General features: G+C 41.5%; 1 non-coding gene across 1 annotated transcript; it reads right to left on the bottom strand.

The window, feature by feature from the left end:
* Positions 1-392: 392 nt before the first annotated feature.
* TRNAC-GCA (transfer RNA cysteine (anticodon GCA)) lies at positions 393-464 on the bottom strand. Its single transcript has one exon. It is a non-coding gene; the product is annotated as a tRNA-Cys (tRNA).
* Positions 465-23,817: the final 23,353 nt, after the last annotated feature.

Raw genomic sequence — 23,817 nt, 5'->3', positions numbered from 1 at the left:
CCAGTGCATGAAAGTGAAAAGTGAAAGTGAAGTCGCTCAGTTGTGTCCGATCCTCAGCGACCCCATGGACTGCAGCCCTCCAGGCTCCTTCGTCCATGGGATTTTCCAGGCAAGAGTACTGGAGTGGGGTGCCATTGCCTTCTCCGACTACCTGCCAGTAGAAAGGTGCTAATCTACATTACTGATATTAATGAACCACATGGTACTGACTGACAAAATTCTATGTTTATATGATATTTGAAGAAGTGAAGTGAAGTGAAGTCACTCAGTCATGTCCGACTCTTTGCGACCCTATGGACTGTAGCCTACCAGGCTCTGAGGAGCCTCTCAGCACATGGAATTTTCCAGGCAAGAGTACTGGAGTGGGTTGCCATTTCCTTCTCTAGGGGATCTTCCCAACCCAGGGATCGAACCTGGGTCTCCCGCATTGCAGGCAGACGCTTTACCGTCTGAGCCACCTGGGAAGCCATATGTAATATTTGAGATATCTGCTAAATTAATTAATGCATTTCAATATCCAACAATTGCTAAATTCCAGTGATTGTTCCTCTGTGAATTCTAGCAGCTCAGTTGACCCTAAAGGTTCATAAAGACTGGAGAGAGAGGAAAAGTCTGTTACAAAAGATGTCAAGGTTTCATTATTACCAAATATTTCTAAAGCATGGACCCACTGTTTTCAGAATATTCAGGAATTTGGTGGGAATAATTCTACACGCTTACTCCTTGGAAGAAAGTTATGATCAAGCTAGATAGCATATTCAAAAGCAGAGACATTACTTTGCCAACAAAGGTTTGTCTAGTCAAGGCTATGGTTTTTCCAGTGGTCATGTATGGATGTGAGAGTTGGACTGTGAGAAAGCTGAGCTCCAAAGAATTGATGCCTTTGAACTGTGGTGTTGGAGAAGACTCTTGAGAGTCCCTTGGACTGCAAGGAGATCCAACCAGTTCATTCTGAAGGAGATCAGTCCTGGGATTTCTTTGGAAGGAATGATGCTAAAGCTGAAGCTCCAGCACTTTGGCCACCTCACTCGAAGAGTTGACTCATTGGAAAAGACTCTGATGCTGGGAGGGATTGGGGGCAGGAGGAGAAGGGGACGACAGAGGATGAGATGGCTTGATGGCATCACTGACTCGATGGAGGTGAGTCTGAGTGAACTCCGGGAGTTTGTGATGGACAGGGAGGCCTGGCGTGCTGCGATTCATGGGGTCGCAAAGAATCTGACACAACTGAGTGACTGAACTTAACTGAACAGAATGAGACAAATCCCAGACAAGTCCAAAGAGTAAATCAAATGCCCCTCTGGAAATGGTAGCATGAGAGGAAGACCAGATGGTGTTGCCAGGGAACATGGGAGGTAGTTAGATGGTGTTGTCCAAGGGGTTTTCAGATTATACCAGCACTTGATAGTTGCTTTTTGTGCTAAGTTGCTTCAGTCATGTCCAACTCTTCATGAGCCTATGAACTGTAGCCCACCAGGCTCCTCTGTTCAGGGGATCTCCAGGCAAGAATACTGGACTGGGTTTCCATGTCATCCTCCAGAGGATCTTACTGATCAAGGGATCGAACCCGTGTCTTTTATGTCTCCTTTATTGGCAGGCAGGTTCTTTACCACTAGTTGCCAGTTGGGAAACCTGATAGTCACAAAATAATAGATTCAGGTCACACCTTCTAAGAGAATATATGATGTGAGGATGATCTTCAGAGGAAATTGAATGTACTTGTCGTTCAAGATACATGTTTGGAGTCACTTCCTCCTAAAACTTCTTGGCTGTGTGTGAGACCCTGTCTCAGGAAAGCATCTTGTTTCCTCTTGTATAACATCCCAACATATACCAAATGGTAAGTGCTTCTTAAGAGTACAAAATCCTTAAGAGCTGGGGCCCTGTGTCCTGCATCTCTGAATCCACAGCCTCTTATAAGTACCCAATAAGCTGTCAAATGATAGAGGATGAGAAATAGGAAATTTGGGATTTATCCCCTATTCTATGAATTTTATTCACTACAGATGGTAAGTGAGTGGGTGAGTGAAAGTCACTCAGTAGCGTCCAGCTCTTTGCGACTATACAGTCCATGGAATTCTCCAGGCCAGAATACTGGAGTGGGTGGCCTTTCCCTTCTCCAGGGGATCTTCCCAACCCAGGGATTGAACCCAGGTCTCCTGCATTACAGGTGGATTCTTTACCAGCTGAGCCACCAGATGATATGCTGGTATGTTATAGACAGGTTGCCCTCAATTTATGAACATTGGGGCTTTCCCAAAGTTCATTTTATTAAGTCAATTGTGAGAAATTTGGAAAGGGTTTCTTGGAGAAACGTTTTAATGTGTGGTGGGCTATTAAAATTCAGTGTAATGGAGAAAGTCACCAAAACATCAGACTCATGTAACAAGATGGAAATCTGGCCAGGAGGAGCAGCAGTCTCATAGTACAGAAATGAAAGGAAAGACTTTCTCTTCTGTTCTGGGTTGGCCCTTGGCAGTGTTTTGGAACAAAGAATATTTAAGGCCTTTCATTTATTGTAGAACATTATTTTGCCTCCTCCTAGATCTGTCCTATTTCCTAAAATGCTGTACTTTTAAAAATAACCCCTTTAACTCCAATCACAACACAGATTTTCTCATTGGGTGAGATCTCAAGCTTACATTCGCATGAAACGAGCTGATCCAAATGAATCCCAGTGAAGTGAATGACTTATCTGGGAGATGCTTGCTCTGCTGAGTGGCAATTTAGGTTAACTCTCTAAACAGTTCTTGATTTTCCCCAATTTTGCCTGGCTTAGAGGATCCACGGTTCTCTCAACAGTCTGTTATTTCATTCCAAATTTCTTGGAGTCAGAAATGCCAGGGCTGCCGTTAGCCTGGGTAGGAATGACCCTCTGTGTCACTCCTGGATCATTTATTTATAAACTGGGAACGTGCAAGGCTGCTACTGTCTGTGCTCAGGATGGCTGACTAATATTCCCTACCCCAAGGCACTGGAATGCCCACTTCTCTAAACCTTCAGAAGGCAGATCCTGCCACACCCGTGAACAGCCTGGGGAACCTGAGCGCCACCCTGGGGTTTGGAGGCTCAAGTTAATGACACACAGCCCCCTGGCTGTGGTGACTGGCTATGCTGCCAAGCTTGTACAGCTGGTTGCCTGTGTGCTGGAAGATTCTGATGCCCCCTGCTGTATCCTGGCTTGCCAGGGAGAGCAGTTCCAGTGGGTTTAAGGAGAGCACAATTTATCTTTTCTCAGAGGCATCCTTGTTCCTCGGCTCCTGGCAGGTTGAACTCAGCTTGGGTTGTGGTTACGTAAGTATTGCACACTAAGCCATCTGCCTTCCCCGGGGCCCAGGCTGATTTACAAGCGAGACTATAGAGAGTGTTTGACGCTGTCATAGCTTGAATTTTACTTCAGACATGGACCTCCAGAATATTCTGTACTGTGTTCTGTTCCTCACGTGGATGGAGCGGGCATTCCATGTATTTTTGTTTTTCCTTTCTTTTTTGCCTGGAGTGTTTGTTTACCACAGCATTGTATAATACCACAGGCATTGCTTCAACTCTCTTAATCTCCTCAAATGAAGATTGCTTTTGCCTTCTGTTCTGTGGTGCTCTCTACAGCTGTTAGAAGTGTTTCAAATTTATGCTTTTATTAAATATTTAAACATGTGTTTTCAGGGATGGAACATATTCTATGCTCAGAGCTGCACCAGCAGATTCATTTTGTCTGCCGGTGGGGAGATGAATTCATGAAAGGCTATGAAGTGTCCCCAAGTAGCTAGCCACAGATGGAGATACCAGAGGTTTTATGTTATTTGAAGCTTCAGACTTGCCCTTATTCCTAGAAGACCCTTGGTTTGCAACAGTATTACAGGGCTGTGAAATCCCAGGGTCAGCAGCACAGAATTTAAACTGAAATGAAATGCATGCTAATGTGAAGTAAAATGTGTACCCTCTGAAAGAAAATAGTAACATTTAAATTCGTGCAACTGAGGCAAAAATCTTTTATTCAGTGAACAGGGCTCCTGCAAGTAAACTTTGCAAATGAGACATCTTTTCAGGTTTGTGTGGAGCTAGCCCACCCTTCTGAGTGTTTTCTGAACATCTACCATGTGCTCAGCCTGGTAGCAGAGAGGGGCTGCCTTCAGAAACAGCTTTTTTTGCCTTAAAGTAAGACAAGGTTTTGGAGAAGGCAGTGGCAACCCACTCCAGTACTCTTGCCTGGAAAATCCCATGGACGGAGGAGCCTGGTAGGCTACAGTCCGTGGGGTCGCTAAGAGTCAGACACGACTGAGCAACTTCACTTTCCCTTTTCACTTTCATGCATTGGGGAAGGAAATGGCAACCCACTCCAGTGTTCTTGCCTGGAGAATCCCAGGGATGGGGGAGCCTGGTGGGCTGCCGTCTATGGGGTCCTGCAGAGTCGGACACGACTGAAGCGACTTAGCATCAAGACAAAGTTTGTTCAAAATTATCATTTAATAGTTGATTTTTAAGGATAAAACTAACAATACCCTGAAATCTTGATGTATCTTTATAATATCCATGAGAAAAGTCATAAACATTACTTGACATGGCTGAAAAAAAAAAAAGACATCTTCTGAGATACCCAAGAAAAATATTAGAAAATAATTTTAGAAAGTCTTGTAATTAATGCACATCCCAAGTGGCTCAGTGGGTAAAGAATCTGCAATGCAGGAGACACAGGCAGACATGAGTTCTATCCCTGGGTTGGGAAGATCCCCTGGAGGAGGGCATGGCAACCCACTTCTTGCCTGGAGAATCCTATGGACAGAGGAACCTGGTGGGCTATAGTACATAGGGTCGCAAAGAGTTGGATACAGCTGAAGTGACTGAACACATAAACACACACACATTTACTAAACGATTAGCCTCCATTTTGTAAATCATAGAAATCACGATTGTCATTATGTCATATAAACAAAAAGTATTTCTGAAAGCCTGTAATCCATATTTTAATCAAGGAACACACAATGAATTGTAAAAGGTTTTATTTCGACTATGTGTGAAATGAATCCATATTAATAAAACTGAATGGTTTTTAACTGGATGGTTTTAATTAAAAAAAATCTATTTAAAAAATTAAGTTTATCTTTTTATTAAAAAAAAAAAAAAAGAAACAGCATTTTTTAAAGCCCCTATAAGTGTGCCAGAACATGAACAGCTGAACCCAATCCTGTCAGGGCATCCAAGGTTTTCTTCTGTACGTTGTCCTTTCCCCGTCTACCACCTCCAGGGTAAATGATGCTATCTTCTAAAAGGGAGAATAGAGCACAAAAGGGAAGAAAGGTGCTTTGGCACCAAATAAGTAAGAACCTCCAGGAAATACCAAGTGAAGGTGACATATAGTAAGAAAAAAAATAGTCTTAAAATGAATGTAAAATAATTTATTTAGTTTACCTTAAATGCAACAAGCATTATGATCATCATAATCATCAGTTCAGTCACTCCATCATGTCCGACTCTGTGTGACCCCATGGACTGCAGAATGCCAGGCCTCCCTGTCCATCACCAACTCCCGGAGTTTACTCAAACTCATGTCCATCTAGTCAGTGATGCCATCCAACCATCTCATCCTCTGTCATCCCCTTCTCCTCCCGCCTTCAATCTTTCCCAGCATCAGGGTGTTTTCCAATGAGTCAGTTCTTCAAATGAGGTGGCCAAAGGATTGGAATTTCAACTTCAGCATCAGTCCTTCCAATGAATATTTAGGAGTGATTTCCTTTAGGATAAACTGGTTGGATCTCCTTACAGTCCAAGGGACTCTCAAGAGTCTTCTCCAACACCAAAGCATCAATTCTTTGGTGCTCAGCTTTCTTTAAAGTCCAACTCTTACATCCATACATGACCACTGGAAAAATCATAACTTAGACTAGATGGATCTTTGTTGGCAAAGTAATGTCTCTGCTTTTTAATATGCTGTCTAGGTTGGTCATAGCTTTTCTTCCAAGGAGCAAACGTCTTTTAATTTCATATATTTGATATATGATACTTAAAGGCAAATCAGAATAAGTGGTCAGACTAATTGTCTCTGCATCTTTTCAGCTCCTCCTGGTCTGAACATAAGCACTCTAATCCCATGATTGGCCATCATTTCTCCAATTACTGCACTAAACTCCACTTCATGTTTCAAAAAAGAGTAAGCAGGCACTTGCCTTGATTGTTATAACCAAATTTCCCTGGAACTCGCCACCTGCTTCCTCCTTCCAAATTCTTGAGATTCTGTCTTGCTTCTTCATGCCACTCCTTTCAGTAGGTACCTGGTTGTTGTTATTGTTCAGTTGTTAAGTTGTGCCTCACTATTTACGACCCCGTGAACTGCAGCATGCCAGGCTTCTCTGTCCTCCACTATTTCCTGGAGTTTGCTCAAACTCATGTCCACTGAGTGGGTGATGCTATCCAACCATCTCATCCTCTGTCCTCCTCTTCTCCTCTTGCCTTCAATCTTTCCAGCATCAGACTTTGCTGTCAAACCTTCTTCAAGCTGCTTCCCAGCCTATCTGTCTGCCTCTCACCTGTCATTATCCTCTCTGGGACCCTCTCTGCCTCCCTGCCTTCATCTCCTCTCTTTTTCCAGTGCTGGGTTTTCATCCCCAGATCCCTCATTCCAACACACTCATACAATTCAAACTGGGCCTGTTACATGTTGTCTGCTTGTAAAGTATGTTCTAACTTTGACTTAATGTTATCTCTGCCCCTACTGTTACATCATCTTTAAAAAATATATACCTTCTGTGAAAATCCCAGTGAAAATTAAAAATTAATATGCTTAGAGTTCAAATACCTTCCATCCTTTTGTTTTGCTTATTTCTTGGGGTTCAAACAGTCAATTGTCTCCTTCTGAAAGAACTTGAAAAAAAACTTCCTAGATCAAACTGCCATCTAAAGTGAAGATTTCTCTTCCTAGAGCAGCCTCTTTTGCTCTGCGGTTTCTTGCTCTTAAATGTGATCACGCTCCCTGCTCCAAAATTCTGAGATCATGTCGAAGTACCTTTTGTCTGTGCTGACCAGCGTCCTGATGACTTCAGTCTGAATGGATCTTCAGGTTTGACAGTAGGTGAATGATTTAATCACTTAGCATCTTTTGAAAAGGCCAGAGTTATTTTCATGCAAAACATATGTTAAAACAAATTTAATCTCATACATATATACGTAAGTAAATAACCTTCCTCACAGTCCCTAATTATAGTCTACTTGAGGAGACAAGGCTAGCACATGTACATTAATCCCGGAACAATATAAGGGTGCTAAGATAAGTGTTAAATCACATGAGGCTGTCAATAAGAAACGAAGGAGTACAAGCAAGTATGGGAAGAATGAATGCTGCAGGTGTGAATAGGCAATGAAGCCTGGTCTTTGAGGACCAAAGGGATTGAATTAGGAGAAGGAAGAAAGGGAGGGCATGTAGGGATGAAGAACAATCAAATGCAGGCAAAGACACAGGGATATGGTTTTAGAGGGGTGAGGAGAGGGTGTTTAAAACATTGGCTGACAAATGAATGGCAGGAAGTGAGGGAAAATAAGTTTGAATAAGCAGTTGTTTAGTCAGTAAGTTGCGTCCGACTCTTTTGCGACACTGAGGTGAGTCCTGATCGTGGAAGGCTTCAACAACCAGACACCAGGAACTGGATTCTGATGCTCAGGCACTGTTGAAAATGTTATAAAAACTGAGTCTAAAGAGTATGAATTCAGGTATTTGGAAACAGTTGGGAGGTAATTTTATTTACAGATTTACAAGACAATGAGGTTCTTGTCCAGGGTTGTTTTTTTTTTTTTTTCCTTTCTTTAGTAAAAGATTAAAGAATATTTTTCTTTTTCTGTAAGTCCTCTTTATTGATATTAAACAGTGTATAGATATGATTGGAATCAGTTGGGAAAAAACGAGGGTAAGAAGCCCTCACTGTCTATCAGTACAAGTGAATATTGCTTCACTTCAACCTCCACCATTTTTTTTAAGTATCACAGAGGCAGAAGAAATTACAGTAAAAGCAGATGGAAGTTACCATTTAGCTTATTGTGGATAATGGATTTGGTCTCATTTGCATTAAATTAGCAGCAATATCGGAAAACCCAAGCCAAAGTCACAAGTGCTCAGGAGGTAAGCTTGTGCCCATAGAATGACCGTTCTTGATTTGTGACATGCTTTTCCTGCAAGTGGAAGCATTTCTCTGTCCACACTACGTTTTTCTTATGTAGTAAGTGGCAAACACTCTATTTACTTGAGAAATAAATGTCAAGAGATATTTTTCAACGGGCCAGTCACACATCTATTTATGTTTATTCATTTATTTTTTATGATGAAATGTACCTGAATTAAACCAACTGGCTAAACGCAGTAGATCTACTTTGCTTATTTGTCAGTAATAAATACAAGTAAAATCAGCTTTTCCAGTGCTGTCTCTGTGAGTCAGCACTAGTTCTCTGCTATGCAATCTACAAATCTTGATTCAGTGGGTACTGAACCAGAATCAAAGCAGGGACTTCATGTCCTGAAAGTTTCTGTGAGCTTTGTAAGTTATACCTAGGAGAGGGCCAGTAGGCAGCGACAGTTCACCAGAGTCCCCCAAGGGTCCCCAGACTTTACTTTCATTAACGGAAGAAACAAAAGACCTGAGATAGGTTATTACAAAGAATATTGGAACATTCAGAATTTTGCCAGAGTGAGATGAGGAAGTGCTGAAGAAATTAAAGGTAAAAAGTTTGGGGATCTGTATTTTCAAAACAGAGAGGGAAAGGAGTAGCAAGAAGGATTTAAAGTATTTGTGTAAGTCCCTGTCAAGGTACTTGTGTAAGAAGCACAAACACCAGAAATCTGAAGACTAGAAAACATTTGATCTGGTGAAGAGGAAATGACAGATTAAATATCAAATGGGGAGATTGAGGTTTAGATATGTTTGTTTTTAATTTATTTACTGTTTTTATTATTGAACTATAATTACTTTACAGTGTTGTGTTAGTTTCTGCTATACACAGATATGTTTAAAATAAGACATGCTGAATTTATGAATTTATGTTTGGCGTTATGGTCAAGTGGGTTTGCGACTTGCAATTTAGAGGTGACCTCTGTCCATTTAAGAAACAGTTCAGGGACTTAGAATTCAGCTGATTAGAAAATTTAATCTATTGCTGGGAGAAATATCAATAATCTCAGATATGCTGATGACACCACCCTTATGGCAAAAAGTGAAGAGGAACTGAAGAGCCTCTTGATGAAAGTGAAAGAGGAGAGTGAAAAAGTTGGCTTAAAACTCAACATTCAAAAAAATAAGATCATGGCATTTGGTCCCATCACTTCATGGCAAATAGATAGAGAAACAATAGAAACAGTGACAGACTTTATTTTTCTGGGCTCCAAAATCACTGCAGATGGTGACTGCAGCCATGAAATTAAAAGACGCTTACTCCTTGGAAGGAAAGTTATGACCAACCTAGATAGCATATTCAAAAGCAGAGACATTACTTTGCCAACAAAGGTCTGTCTAGTCAAGGTATGGTTTTTCCAGTGGTCATGTATGGATGTGAGAGTTGGACTGTGAAGAAAGTTGAGTGCCGAAGAATTGATGCTTTTGAACTGTGGTGTTGGAGAAGACTCTTGAGAGTCCCTTGGACTGCAAGGAGGTCCAACCAGTCCATCCTAAAGGAAATCAGTCCTGAATGTTCATTGGAAGGACTGATGTTAAAGCTGAAATTCCAATCCTTTGGCCACCTGATGTGAAGAACTGACTCATTGGAAAAGATTCTGATGTTGGGAAAGATTGAAGGCAGGAGGAGAAGGGGACAACAGAGAATGAGATGGTTGGATGGCATCACCGACTTGATGGACAAGAGTTTGAGTCAGCTGCGGGCATTGTTGATGGACAGGGAAGTCTGACGTGCTGCAGTCCATGGGGTCGCAAAGAGTTGGACATGACTGAGCAACTGAACTGAACTGAATCTAGAAAAATAAATAAAATTTTGTTTTGTTAATATTTTAGTTAAATGATTAATTTAAATATTTTCAATTATAAGAATCAAAACCTATGTCTTAGTAGCTATGATTAGGGAACCTAATGATTAAGCTCTTATATGTTTGAATGAAGGGAAGCCAGTTTCTGGCAGAATACTGGACAGCAGCACTGTATTATAGAAACCTACCTCCCAATCTCCTCTCTCTAAAATGAATTTGCTCAAAATAGCACAGCTATTAAGGGTGGGACCTAAACCCAGATGATCTGATTCTGAAATATCAATATCAATTTTGAGTCCCTTGCTTCCACTTTGCTTCCATCTCTAGATCACATTGAAGCAACCTGCGCCTAAACTGGTCTGTCTTGGCTCAATCCTCTTTCATAGCAGAAACTTAAGGGGTTTAATCTTCCCTCCATGTATCTGTTTATACCACTCAGAGCAGCTATACTTGTTCAAACTGGTAACTTCAAATTCAATGTATGTACCTCTTAAAAATTAACAAGTGATCTTTTCATTTCCTTAGAACAATGCTTACCACAGACAGACAAATAAACGTTATTTCCGGTGGGCAAGGCTAAAAGAAAATTTGACAATAGTGTTAAAAGGAAGTGTAGCAGCTAGCCTGGGGGTCCTTGGGTACGTTAAGTGAAATACCACAGAGTCAGTCAGCCTCACCTTTTTCTTACCTTACACATGCCTGGGTTCCTATGAGGTTCTGTAAGGGACTCATGAGCACAGTTTTCAGTGAGCAGTGTAGTCTTCATTTCTATATTCTGGGAAGGGAGAGGTGAAGGAACGTGCTTTTGATTGTGGTAACGTATCAGTTTTTGTTCTTGTCAAAATCAGAGCTCATTCAAAGAAGCTATTAAAGTGAGTTTTATAAAGGCATTGGGACTAAGGAAAAACAAAACGTTAACAAGCCCTTTGGCATGATAATATTACCTCTAGTTCCGAGAGACAAAGAGAGGGACAAGTTAACAAAACCTAAAGATAGTGGTGGGAAGGCTCCTACCAGGGGGCTTCTCTGGTGGCTCAGAAGATAAAGAATCTGCCTACAATGCAGGACACCCAGTCCCTGGGTCAGGAAGATCCCCCGGAGAAGAGAATGGCTATTCACTCCAGTATTCTTGCCTGGAAAATTAAGGACAGAGGAACACGGCAGGCTACAGTCCATTGGGTCACAGAGTTGGATACAACTGAGCAACTGACACTTTCACTTTTTTTTCAAAGATAGTGTGGTGCTTAGTTAGTAGCAGTAGTTGTAAATGAGATTTGGCAGACAGAAGCTGCAGCCTTCAATAAACAAAAAACAGGAAAGAAAAGAAAAAACTCAAACAACCCTAGTGATGACCCAGCCATGATGCAGCCAGGAAAATGCACTCGCCCTGATGGTCCTCTCGTTCCTCATTCTGATCTCTTTCCAGTGCCTCCCATGGCAGAAGCCAAGCAGAAGCCAGGTGACTAGAGAGCCTGTCATGCATGCGAGGAGCTCAGTCTCCCAGGGCTCCAAGGGCAGGTTTGGGAAGTGGATCTGAGAGGCAAATAGAAAGTGCGCAGTGCGGACAAGGACTGTGGATAAGATTAAGGCAAAGTAATCTTCTTGTGGATCAATGCTGGTTATAGTTGACCAATATTTGACACATTCTAAACTAAAGGCTCTTGGGAACAGAGATTCGCTGTGAGTAATACCCTCAGAACCTACCAGTGACCATCACTGTCTGAATCAGGAGTTCTGACTGGACCACTTGAATCCTGGCCCATCCTGACAGGGGTCTCAGAAGGAAAGCCCATGGGGGAAACAATGGCTTTCACTTTCCTAGAGAAACTAGCAGGAGGGAGAAATAGATGAAACCAGTGAAGAAGGAGAGGTTATTTCACGGTCAAGCTTCTTCTAGGATACTGCAAACAAGAAGCAGCTCAAAAGTTTTTTGCAAATGAGTTGGCAATGTCTCTTTAAAGCCAATTACACTTACTTCAGATTGAAAATGATTGTGAACCGTGTTGTTCTTCTTTTAAATCAGGGGTTTGAGGTTCATTTGTGAGAAATCAATGCAACCACATTTATCCTTGGCCTAGTATTGAAAAAAAAAAAAAGTAGTTACAGTAAAAATGATTCTAGTCTTTTGAAGCTGTGGGTAATGTGAGTGATACTGACTGAATGGAAATTTCAGGTTAAGTGTATGAAATGCGAATTCAATAATGATGTGGAATTTGGGTAGGGAGGGTGGTGGTGGATTTAATCTAAAGACTCATAGGTAATTTATGTGCAAAAAGATATCATTGTGTTCCAGTTAGTGATGTGACCCTGAAATGTTCATGGAGTGGGCACCATCACACTGTCACAGCCCAGCACATTTTCAGTACTGGTTAAATATATCCTGGGGATGAAATAGAATAAGGCCAGCATTGATGACAGCAAGCCTTGCAAAAACCAGCCCCGGCAGAGCAGTCCCCTTCTGTTTTCTTACTTTCAAGAACAGGCTTCAAGCGTTCATTTGAAATTTGTCTCTTAATCTGTTTTCCATTGATGGCAGCAACCGAGAAAAGTTTTCAGCCAGAAAAAGTCAAGTTAAGTCAAACCATTCTTGTGCACAGCAAGCATACAAATTGGCTATTTTTTAAAAATCAGAAGTTAACCGTATGTTTTGCATTCAGAAGTGGGATTACATACTCAAAGGTTGCATTAGCCTTAAATCATCCCGTCTGTGTGCATGGGTGTGCCTGTGCAGGGGTTGGGGGGGGTGTGTGTGTGTATGACTGTTCTCTCACCACTCTGCCTTGCGGTGACCCTTGAACAGGGACAGTGCAATGGGGGACAGTGGTCACAGAGTCCTCTACAGTCCCCCAAAGGCAGAGACTGTCTCTTAAGGACACTAGAGAGAGAGGTTTACTCTACAGACTCTCTGAGAGAAGATGTATGGAGTCCTAGGAAGCACAGAGAAGATTTCTACAAAGAATCTTCACTAAATAACACTTGAATAAATAAGTTTTTTTAAGATGAAAATAGTGGGTAAATAATATTCCTTGAAATTTAAATTATTTCTTACCAACCACAGTATATGAGAAGGAGTCTCTACAGACTAGATCTGAGAACAGGGAAAGAAATAAAGGGAGCCTTCCCCTCCATATTCACACACACACACATGATTGCAGCAGTTATAGAGTTGGCTGGATTTAAGACTAGCTCTAGAAGAGAAAACAAGACTGCTCTTCCCAGGTAGCTCAGCTGGTAAAGAATCTGCCTGCAATGCAGGAGACCCTGGTTCGATTCCTGGCTCAGGAAAGTGTCCTGGAGAAGGGATAGGCTACCCACTCCAGTATTCTTGGGCTTCTCTAGTAGCTCAGCTGGTAAAGAATTCACCTGCAGTGTGGGAGACCTGGGTTCTATCCCTGGGTTGGGAAGATCCCCTGGAGAAGGGAGTGGCTGCCCACTCCAGTATTCTTGCCTAGAGAATTCCATGGACTGTATAGTTCGTGGGGTCACAAAGAGTCGGACACGACTGAGCAACTTTCACTTCTCTAGAAGAGAGACTGCTTCAATGTCTCAGGTACATCAGGACTCCAAAGTTGCAGTTGGGGATTTGTTTGTTTATTTTCTGAGCAATATGTGTATCCATGTGGCACTGGGCCTCTTCTTCTCACAGAGGGTGGAGCCTAGAAGTGGAGATATCCCATGAGGGCGTTGAAGAGACCAACAGGGACACTATTTCTCCTGTAACCAAGATTGGGTGAGAAGAAGTGGCATTTTGATCCTGTTTTAGGGCAGCTGCTTACCTCAGTGCTTACAGTCCCTGGGAACCCTAGTGTATTACCCTTGAAATGCAGGTGTGTTCTTTGCTCACTTTCTTACACATATTATAGGTAAGTGAATTACCATATAACCTTTCCCAGACCTATTATGGAACCTTGAGGCAGAAACATGTGCTCCAAGGTCTTTGTGTCTCAGTAATGTTTCCAATTATCCAATTACATTTCACAGATGTTGCATCAATGTTAGGAGACTGCTGGGGGCAGTGCCTTATTTGGTTAGAGCTCTGAGAGCCCCCATTCTCACCCGTAGCAAGTAATCAGAGAGGCCTGGTACAAGGTAAGTGTGATGGCAACCAGTGACCACTTGGGTTACCCTTGCTTCTCAGGGAGTCAGAAAGATTGCCAACTGGGACTCTAGTTCAGGCTTGAGGTGGGAAAGAAAGAAACTTGAGTATGCATCTCCTTCCTCTCTTTCTCACTTGCTCCAACATGTATGGGCATTTACATCCTCTGGACCTTTGGAGAATGATGTGACCAGATGAATTGGAGAAGAGAGTGGAAACATAGCAACAAGCAGAAGGATCTCAGCCTTTACCTAATTGCTGGACAGCATGCAGTATTCAGCAGACCACCTTGGGCAGAAAAAGCTGCTGACAATGCTATAGGCGTCTAAGAAAACTTCTGTATGGTAGCCTGCCCCCTGGGTCTTAGGAAACTTCCTCTCCAGCCACAGATAAATCCAATTAAACATCTGCAATACTATTTTGTTGTAATCCCTGTTATATTCAACCATCAATTTTTTAAAATTAAAGAAGTAGGCAAAGGTTTTTAAAAAAATTCCCAAGGCGTTATGGCTATGAGGTAACTCCAAAGAAGCAACTTATTGCCGCACTATGGCTGAGAGGATGAGATGGCTGGGTGGCATCACTGATGCAATGACATGAACTTGGGCAAACTTCGGGAGATGGTGAGGCCTGGAGTGCCGCAGTCCACGGGGTCGCAAAGAGTCAGACACAACTGGGTGACTGAACAACAACAACAATGGCTGAATTCAGACAGAAATTTTGCTTTATTTATTTTTAAAGTGATCAGAAATCACAGATGGGCTGACCTTTCTGTGGCTTCCATAGCAGTTTAGATGCCTCTATCATTTGTCACATTTTATGGAATGATTTCTGAATTTTTCAGCCCACAGCATACATTAAAAATTAAAATATTGGCACCCATCATTAGGCTAAATGGATAAAGTTCTCCACAGCTAGAGGCAAAATTGGTCTAGGGCTCCAGTCACCCAGGGAACCACTGGTCTCTCCAGGACTAGGTTTATTGAGCTGAATTCTTTGAGAATTGCTTTAAGAATGTCTCCACTAGGGGCTTCCCTGATCCAGGAAGATCCCACACACTGCAGAGCAATTAACCTATGTGTCACAACTACTGAACCTGCGCTCTGGAGCCCAGGACTGCAACTCCTGAAGCCCATGTGCCCTAAAGCCTGTGCTCTGCAACAATAAAAGGCACTGCAATGAGAAGCCGTCAAACTGCAACAAGAACCTTCTTTCACTACAAGGTGAAAGAGAAAAACCTGTGCAGCAACAAAGACCCAATGTGGCCAAAAGTAAAAAAAATTTTTAAAAAAAGAAAAGAAAAGAATGTCTCCACTGCCTGCAGAGCAATGGAGATGCTGATCATTTTTGTTTTTGAAACAGACTCTCTTGTGTAGGAATGTTGTGAAACTCTGACAGCTGAAAATACCATGCAAACAGGTTAGTTTGTGAAGCCACCTTAACTGACTTGATGACACATTGATCCCAGTCTAGGCGAGGTTCATTCACACTGTTACCCATTGTTTCACCTGGTCTCTGGCTGTGCAACTGCCTGAGGAGGTGAACTGTCACTGTGGTTCCTCCAGCATCGTGGAGTCTCCCTTCACCATGACAAGAAACAGTGAAAGCACATAACACTTTATTTACCTACATTCCAGTTACCTTTGATTCTAAAAGCCTCATGTGACTCCCAGGGATTCTGTCTTAATTGTGAGAGCACAATATACAGAAGTGTTAATAAAGTTAAATGGATTCCTTGCTGTTGTTCAGTTGCTAAGTCATGTCTGACTATTTGTGACCCCATGGACTGCAGCCCGCAAGGCTCCTCTGTCCTCCACTTGCTCCCAGAGTTTGCTCAAATTCACCTCCATTGAGTCGGTGTTGCTATCTAACCATATCATCCTCTATCACCCCCTTATTCTTTTGCCTTCAATCATCCCCAGCATCAGGGTCTTTTCCAGTGAGTCAGATCTTCTCATCAGGTAGTCAAAGGATCAGAGCTTCAGCTTCAGCACCAGTCTTTCCAATGAATATTCAGGGTTGATTTCCTTTAGGATTGACTGATTTGATCTCCTTGCTGTCCAAGGAACTCTCAAGAGTCTTCTCCAACACCACAGTTCAAAAGCATTAATGCTTCAGCACTCAGCCTTCTTTATGATCCAACTCTCACATCCATACAAGACTACTGGAAAAACCATAGCTTTGATTATGCAGATCTTTGTCAACAAAGTGATGTCTCTGCTTTTTAACATGCTGTCTAGGTTTGTCTAGGTTTCACTTTCACTTTTTTCACTTTCTTTTCCTTTCAAGAAACATGTGTCTTTTAATTTCATGGCTGCAGTCACTGTCCTTAGTGATTTTGGAGCCCAAGAAAATAAAATCTGTCACTGCTTCCACTTCCCCCTCTTTAATTTGCCATGAAGTGATGGGACTAGATGCCATGATCTTAGATTTTTTTATGTTGAACTTCAGTAATATTGAACCTGAGTATAAAGATCCCAGGCTTTGATTCTGTCCATCAGGGTAGGCTATAATATCAAAGTTCATTTGTCATTAATCTACATTCCATCATGATCTGGCAAGAGAGTTATCCTCACCACAGACACACCAGGAGCCCAGGATGATGGGGGCCTATCTCACAGACTTCCATAACAGAGGCGAGAGAGAGAGAGGAGGCCAAACCACATGCCGGTACTTCAAGCTTCTGACCAAATATAACACATTTCTTCTGCTCAAATTTCACAGGGTAAAAAAATGCTATGACTAAGTCCTCTTGCAGGGAGGGACACAGAATATTGGCGAACTGTGATATAGTATGCCACTGACAGAATGGCCTCATTATCTGAAAGAAAGCAGTCATTAATTCAAAAAACACTTTTGAGCACCTATGTCAGGACCATTTGAAATTCTTGGAATACATTAAAGAACACAACCTACCAAGAGCCCTGCTGTAATGAAGTTTCTATTTTAGTGGAAGGAGAAAGGTAATACAACACAATAAGCATCGTGTGTAAGTAAATTATACGGTTTGTTAGAAGATGGTAAATGCTGTGGAAAAAGGAATTGTAGAATAAGGTTGGAGGGGATAGCATATGATTGGAAATGCTAGGTCAAGAATGACAATTTTATTTTATCTATTTTTAACTAAAGTATAGTCGATTTATAACATCGTGTTAGTTTCAGGTGAACAGCAAAGTGTTACAGAATTTTCCAGGCCAGAATACTGGAGTGGGTAGCCTTTCCCTTCTCCAGGGGATCTTCCCAACCCAGGGATCGAACCCAGGTCTCCCACATTGCAGGTGGATATACATACATACATATATATATATATATATATATATATGTATACATTCTCTTTTTTATTCTTTTCTATTATTGTTTATTATAAGATATTGAATAGAGTTCCCTATTCTATACAGTAGATCCTTGTTGCTTCTCTATTTTATATATGGTAGTATGCATATGTTAATCCTATACTTCCAATTTATCTCTCCTCCCCTTTCCCCTTTGATAAGTTTGCTTTCTATGTCTGTAAATCTGTTTCTGTTTTGCAAATAAAACAGAAAGTTAGGAGGTCGGTGATGGGGTGTCTTTTTAATTTTATTTATTGCCTGTTCTGGGGATTTTTGCTGCTTGGGGCTTTCTCTAGCTGTTGTGAGCAGGGGATATCCTTTGTTATGATGCATGGGCTTCTCACTGAAGTGGCTTCTCTCAGTGTAGAACACGGACTCTAGAGCCCGCGAGCTTCAGCAGTTGTGACACGTGGGTTTAGTAGCTGTGGTTCCTAGGCTCAAGAGCACAGGCACACCCTCTTCGTTGCCCCATGGCATATGGGATCTTCCCAGACAAGGGATCAAACCCGTGTCTCCCACGTGGGCAAGCAGATTCTTTACCACTCAGCCACCAAGGAAGCCCCAGTGATGGGTTTTGACCAGAGGAGTAACATGACTAATGTGATTTCTGTTTTAAAAGGAACTGGTCTGTGGAGCACAGACTGGAGGATGTAAGCTTAACATAAGGAGACACATTAGAGAGCTATTTCAGGAATCCAGGTGAGACGTTATGGCAGCTCTGATCAGGGAAACAGCAGTGGAAATGGCAGGAAGTAGTCAGAGGAAAGAAGCAAGGGAGAGGAGGGGATAGAGGGAGGGAAGAAAGAAAGATGCGTGAAATCCATCAGTGGCTTCCTACTGGCCTTGAGGAAGACTCAAGCCTTTCACTGCCTGCTTGCTGCCTTTCCAACTCTCTCCTCCTTCCCCTTTCCCTTCCCCACTGTGGCTAACTCCTTTATCTGCTCTTAGCCCCAAGTACCCTCTTTAGGTCTCAGTTTAAATGTCAAGTCTCTGACCCCATCTCTCTACTCCCGCCAGATTGGGATGAATGCCCTGATACTTGCTTCCACAATCCCCTTCCTTCTTTGATCATTAGGAGCATGATACGCTGTTACATCTGAATTCAGACAGCTTGTGTCACTCATCCACATACGCTCAGAGCCTAGCATTTTGTGAAGCATCCAACCAAAAGTTAGTAAGCATGTGAGTAATAAATGACAAAAAGATACGACAGCTTTATCCCGTCCATAGAGCTTTTTAACAGGGATGAAGGCTTTAAAGGCTGAAGCTATCATTGGTGCTGGAGAAGAAGATTGCAAATGCTATCAGAAAGAAAGCTCTGAACAATTCAAAATGTCTGGAACAGGGAAGGAAGTGGAAATTCCCTGTGTTCTGCTTCCTTTAACACGTGAGTGGAAGACAGAGGGTGGGTTGTGTCTGGCAGAGGCCTAGATCCTATACATTCCTTGGCCACTCCCCCTCATCCTTCTCCTTCCTGTCTTAGCATTTGACAAGGAAGCTTTCTTGCTTACTTGAATTCATGTAAATCTATTTGAAACTACCTCATTCTGAAAGCTGTTTCTAGCTGCCTGTTTTTAATTTTCTGGAAACTTCAGAGAGAAAGAAGATTTATGGTTGTGTCAAATAATTCATGTCTGAGGTAACTTAAATATCAGCATTATTTGTCCTGCTGAATATTTCCAACATGAAACAAAATATTGGTCTTTAGTCTTTGGAGGCTTTAGTGGAAATTATATGGGAATACGCCACAACTTCAATACCATTTTGATTGCTCTGTGTCCTCATGAAATGGCAACTCAATATTTCAACCTTTTCTTTCCTTCCTCCCTTCTTCTCTTTCTCTATTTCCAGATTTCTTTCTCTATATCCAGATTCACAGACAAGCAAATGGCCTAGCCAGTTAATCAAGAAAGTTTAGAGGATCAAGTTTAAGGAAGTCCAGGTAGAGAACTGTGTATGCAATTATGGGATTGGAAAGGTAGATCCTTGCATTCCATGTTTATGGTCACCAGAGAGCACCACTACAAAAGGATACTTACCACTAAACCACTAAGTACATAGGATGGAATAACATGGCCAGTTGCAGTTGACATCGGCCAACCTCTGCCACCAGACCAGTGCTCAAACAATAGTGCATGAATGGAGTAGCCCTTGTGGCAGGGATGAAGGCTATGTAAGGGTCCAACATGATATGCCTTATAATTTGAGACCAATCAGCCACTTACGGAAAGTCTTGCTATGGCACCACCACTGAGTTTGGAATCCCATTGCTAAGGGAAGTTTGTACCACAATTGTGTATTAGTCACTCAGTTGTGTCCAACTCTTTGTGTCCCCATGGATTATAGTCTGCCAGCTTCCTCCGTCCATGGAGGAATTCTCCAGGCAAGAATACTGGAGTGGGTAGCCATTCCCTTCTCCAGGGGATCTTCCTGACCCAGGATCAAACCAGGGTCTCCTGCATTGCAGGCAGATTCTTAACCATCTGAGCCAAAAGGAAAGCTGTACCATAATAGGTCTTCCCCAAAAGATCCTTTGCTATTGGCTGAATACCACTTGTTCCTGATCCCCTCTAGAGGTTGTATCTCTGCTGTTTTTCAACTCTTTTGCCCTCTTTCCTTACTCTGAGTTTTCATGCATAGAAGAGCTAGGAGATGGAAAGTAGGGAAAAGGGATTATATAGAAAGGAAATGCCTCAAGAAATAGTGGTTGTATTATTATAATTTTGTATGTCATTGTATAAGTTGTAGGTTAGTTTATAATATATATAGATATATCCTTTAATTTAACAAATATGTATTAAGCACCTACTATGCTTAGCCTACTCTTTATTAAACATGTGCTAGGATTGGACAATGAGTATATAGAGATAAATATGATAATGTCTTTGTTCTGACAAGGACTTAACTTCTTAAAGTATGTGACCCATAAGCAGGAAAGATAAGGGTTATAGGTGTTAAGAAAAACTCTGTTTAGGTAGAATAATGAAATAATTTATCCTCTAAAAGCAGCACCTTTGAGAATGAAAGGAGAATGCTAACTTGGGATAAACTGACTTACAGAAAATAGCAGAACAGCAACACAAAACAGAACAGTCTAAGAGAAACCAGGACCTAGTTTCACATTATGAATAAAATAAGGCTCACAAAGCACACAAATGAAAGAGCAGCCAGTTTCACGGGCTGATGTCAGAAATGAATTCGTTAAGGATATTTTTGAGCTGAGTCATAAAAGATGAAGTGGATATTGCAGGTGGACAGTAAGGAAATGCATTCCAAACCATGAAAAGCATCAAGGTGTGGAAGAGAAAAGAACAAACAGAAAGTGACTCAGTGTGGCCTGAGAGGGGCTTCCGAAGAAAGCATGAGACTAGAGAGTGAGGTGAGTGCAGATGATGGAGGCAGGACCTTGTATGTGATATTGGGGACTTCGGAGTTCCTCCAGTGGGCGTGGGGAGCCACTGAAGAGCTTTGAGCAGGAGAAGAACATGATTGCCTTCAAATTTTAAAAATTCACTCTGGCAGTAATGTGTGAGATGTTTTGAAGGGTTAGAACATAAAGCTATAAACATATTTCACATTTAAAGATCAATTTTGGGAGCCATCTGGGATAATGTTCATATAAATGTGGTGTTTATTGGTTACCTCGCATGTTCTGGAGAGCTAAAGAATTGACACTTTTGAATTGTGGTTCTGGAGCATACTCTTGAGGGTCCCATGGACTGCAAGGGGATCAAACCAGTCAATCCTAAAGCATATCGTCCGGATTATTCATAGGAAAGACTGATGCTGAATCTCCAAAACTTTGGCCACCAGATGCAAAAAGCTGACTTACTGGAAAGGACCCTGATGCTGGAACAGATTGAGGGAAGAAGGAGAAGGGAGTGACAGAGGATGAGATGTTTGGATGGCATCATTGACTCAATGGACATGAGTCTGAGCCAACTCTGAGAAATAGAGAAAGACAGGGAAGCATGGCATGCTGCAGTCCACGGGGTTGAAAAAAGTCAGACACTACTGAGTGACTGAACAACAACAGCCATGCTCTGGACTTTATTGGGTATTGGACCCTTTAATTCGAGAGCCACTGTTGGAGTGAGTATTACTATGATGAGTTGATTGTGTCCTCTCAAAATTCATATGTTGAAGCCTAATTTCCAGTGCCTCAGAATATGGCCTTTTTGGAAGTATGGTCATTGCAAGTATAATTAGTGAAGATGAGGCCTTACAGGAGAAGGCCATGATCCAATATGACTGATGACTTTAGAAAAGGGGGAAATTTGGACACATAAAGAAAGAGGGACCACCACATAATGATGATGGCAGAGTTCAGAATGATGCAGCCACAGTGAAGGAGCACCAATGACTGGCGGAAGTTAGGAAGGAAGCCTGGAATAGACAGCCCTCAAAAGGAACCAACTCTGCCCACACCTCGATCTCGTACCTCCAGCTTCCAGAACTGTGAGACTATAAATTTCTGTGGTCTAAGCACACAGACTGTGGTAGTTCGTTATGGTAACCCTAGCAAACTAATTCAATTACTTTTCCATCTTATAGATGAGGAAATTGAAATTCAAACAAAGAAACATGCTCACCAGATGGTAAAGAGAGTCAGGATTTGAACTGGCATCGTTTCTATCCATAGCCAGTGTTCCTTCTACCAACTGTACATCATTAATTCTTCAGTGTTGCACCAACGGTTAACATACGTAACACAGGGAAGTCATCGCTTCGTGCAGTGTTGCCTGTAGAGCTCAAATGCAGACTCTGGGCTCTGAATTCTGTTTCTCTAGGGAGCAGCTGCACTGTTACTACTATATCATCATTTTTCTTTAGCATAGAAAATAATTATTGACTTCTTGGTGAGGGGTGGGGAGACTTTTGTAACACGAGATTTTATTCTAGCCAGAGAAGTAAAGAAAATCTCTTATTTTGGTTGATGCGTCAGTGTCAGAATGTACATGAACTGTAAAGACAAGCAGATGTGGCTACAAAAGCCAGGTTGGCATCGGAGTATTTCCTCTCATTTTCCAAGACAATAGCCTTTCTGTTGAGAAATCTGAAAATGGTCAGAAATTCTTCAACTCTTTTTATCCACAAAAGGTTGCACAATAAGAGCCAGAAATTTTGCAGATGAGTCTGCCCCATTGTTCGCATTTCAATAGAGTGTAAATATAATGCATTACATCGTTGATTGAACTTGATCTCACTTTCTAAAATAGTTCTTACTTTTTGGACAACTTTTAAAAATCATGCCCTGGAACTTCTCAGGTGGTCCAGTGGTTAAGACTTCACTTCCAGTGCAGGGGGTGTGGGTTTGATCCCTGGTCAGGGAGCTAAGGTCGCACATACCTCAATGGCAAAAAAGCAAAACAGAAAACAGAAGCACTATTATAGTAAATTCAATAAAGACTTTAAAAATGGTCCACATCAAAAAAAAAAAAAAAAATCTAAAAAATATCATGCCCTTAAGATAGGAGTTGAGTTCTACACTTTGCCACAGTCCTCAGCATTCCATAATATTTACACTGGCCCTGCAGTTCACATTTTAGATCTGTAAACATTTCAGTTTATGACCCCTGGTTTAGGTCTTTAATTTCTTATGATGTTCTGAGTTTCACGATTTGAAAACTCTAGTGTTTCATATCCAAATGATCCAATTGCAAAGGAGTTTTCATTTTCTTTCCCCCTTTTTTTAAAAACAAAAGAATGAAGACAGTCTAACATTCAGTTTACATTATATTTATACTCAAATGAGCTAATGATATCTTAGCCTAAGAAGGTATCTGGGAGAAAAATTAGTTTTGTGATTTAAGTAGAGTGCAAATTTTACCTAGTAAAAGATTTTTTCTATTTATTCTCAGAGAACACCTACTTCTCTGCTTGAGTGGTGCTATATGCCATTCATACTGAAGGATGTAGATGTGAGGATAATATTTAATTCATTCTTCTCATTTCCATGTCTTTGGGGCTTTTGTGCTAGCACTTAGCCTTAATGCCAACAAACACTAACTTTGAAGTGTCCGAAGGTTTTCTTTTTTTCCTCCTCTTTTCAAAAACATCCCTTTTCCTTTTGCACATTTACAAAATAAATCTGAAGCTAGAACCTCAAACTTTCTTTAGCCAGAGCCCTGTTTCTTTACTAATAACAGGGTTTGCTTCAACTAAGCCTCAGAGCTTGCCAGCTCTCCACCCTCACTGGATTCCAGGGAGGAGAGAGGGGGATGAAGCACACTGGTGATTGATGAGATCTTGTGGGCATGGCAGAAAATATTTCCAATTTTAATTTATTAGGCTTATATTGACAAAGAAACCATAAGCTCTTAAAAGCTTACTTCATTCACATATTTTTTGGCCAGCAAAAATTTCACCATTGCCAAGTGAAAATGCTTCCTTTATTTCTCTCACTTCTGCTGACATATAAATTTTTTTGGAAAGAC

Source organism: Bos javanicus, chromosome 9, assembly GCF_032452875.1.
Source record: "Bos javanicus breed banteng chromosome 9, ARS-OSU_banteng_1.0, whole genome shotgun sequence".
NCBI lineage: Eukaryota > Metazoa > Chordata > Mammalia > Artiodactyla > Bovidae > Bos > Bos javanicus.
Note: the sequence above shows the minus strand (reverse complement) of the source record. Positions and strands in the feature narration are given on the sequence as shown.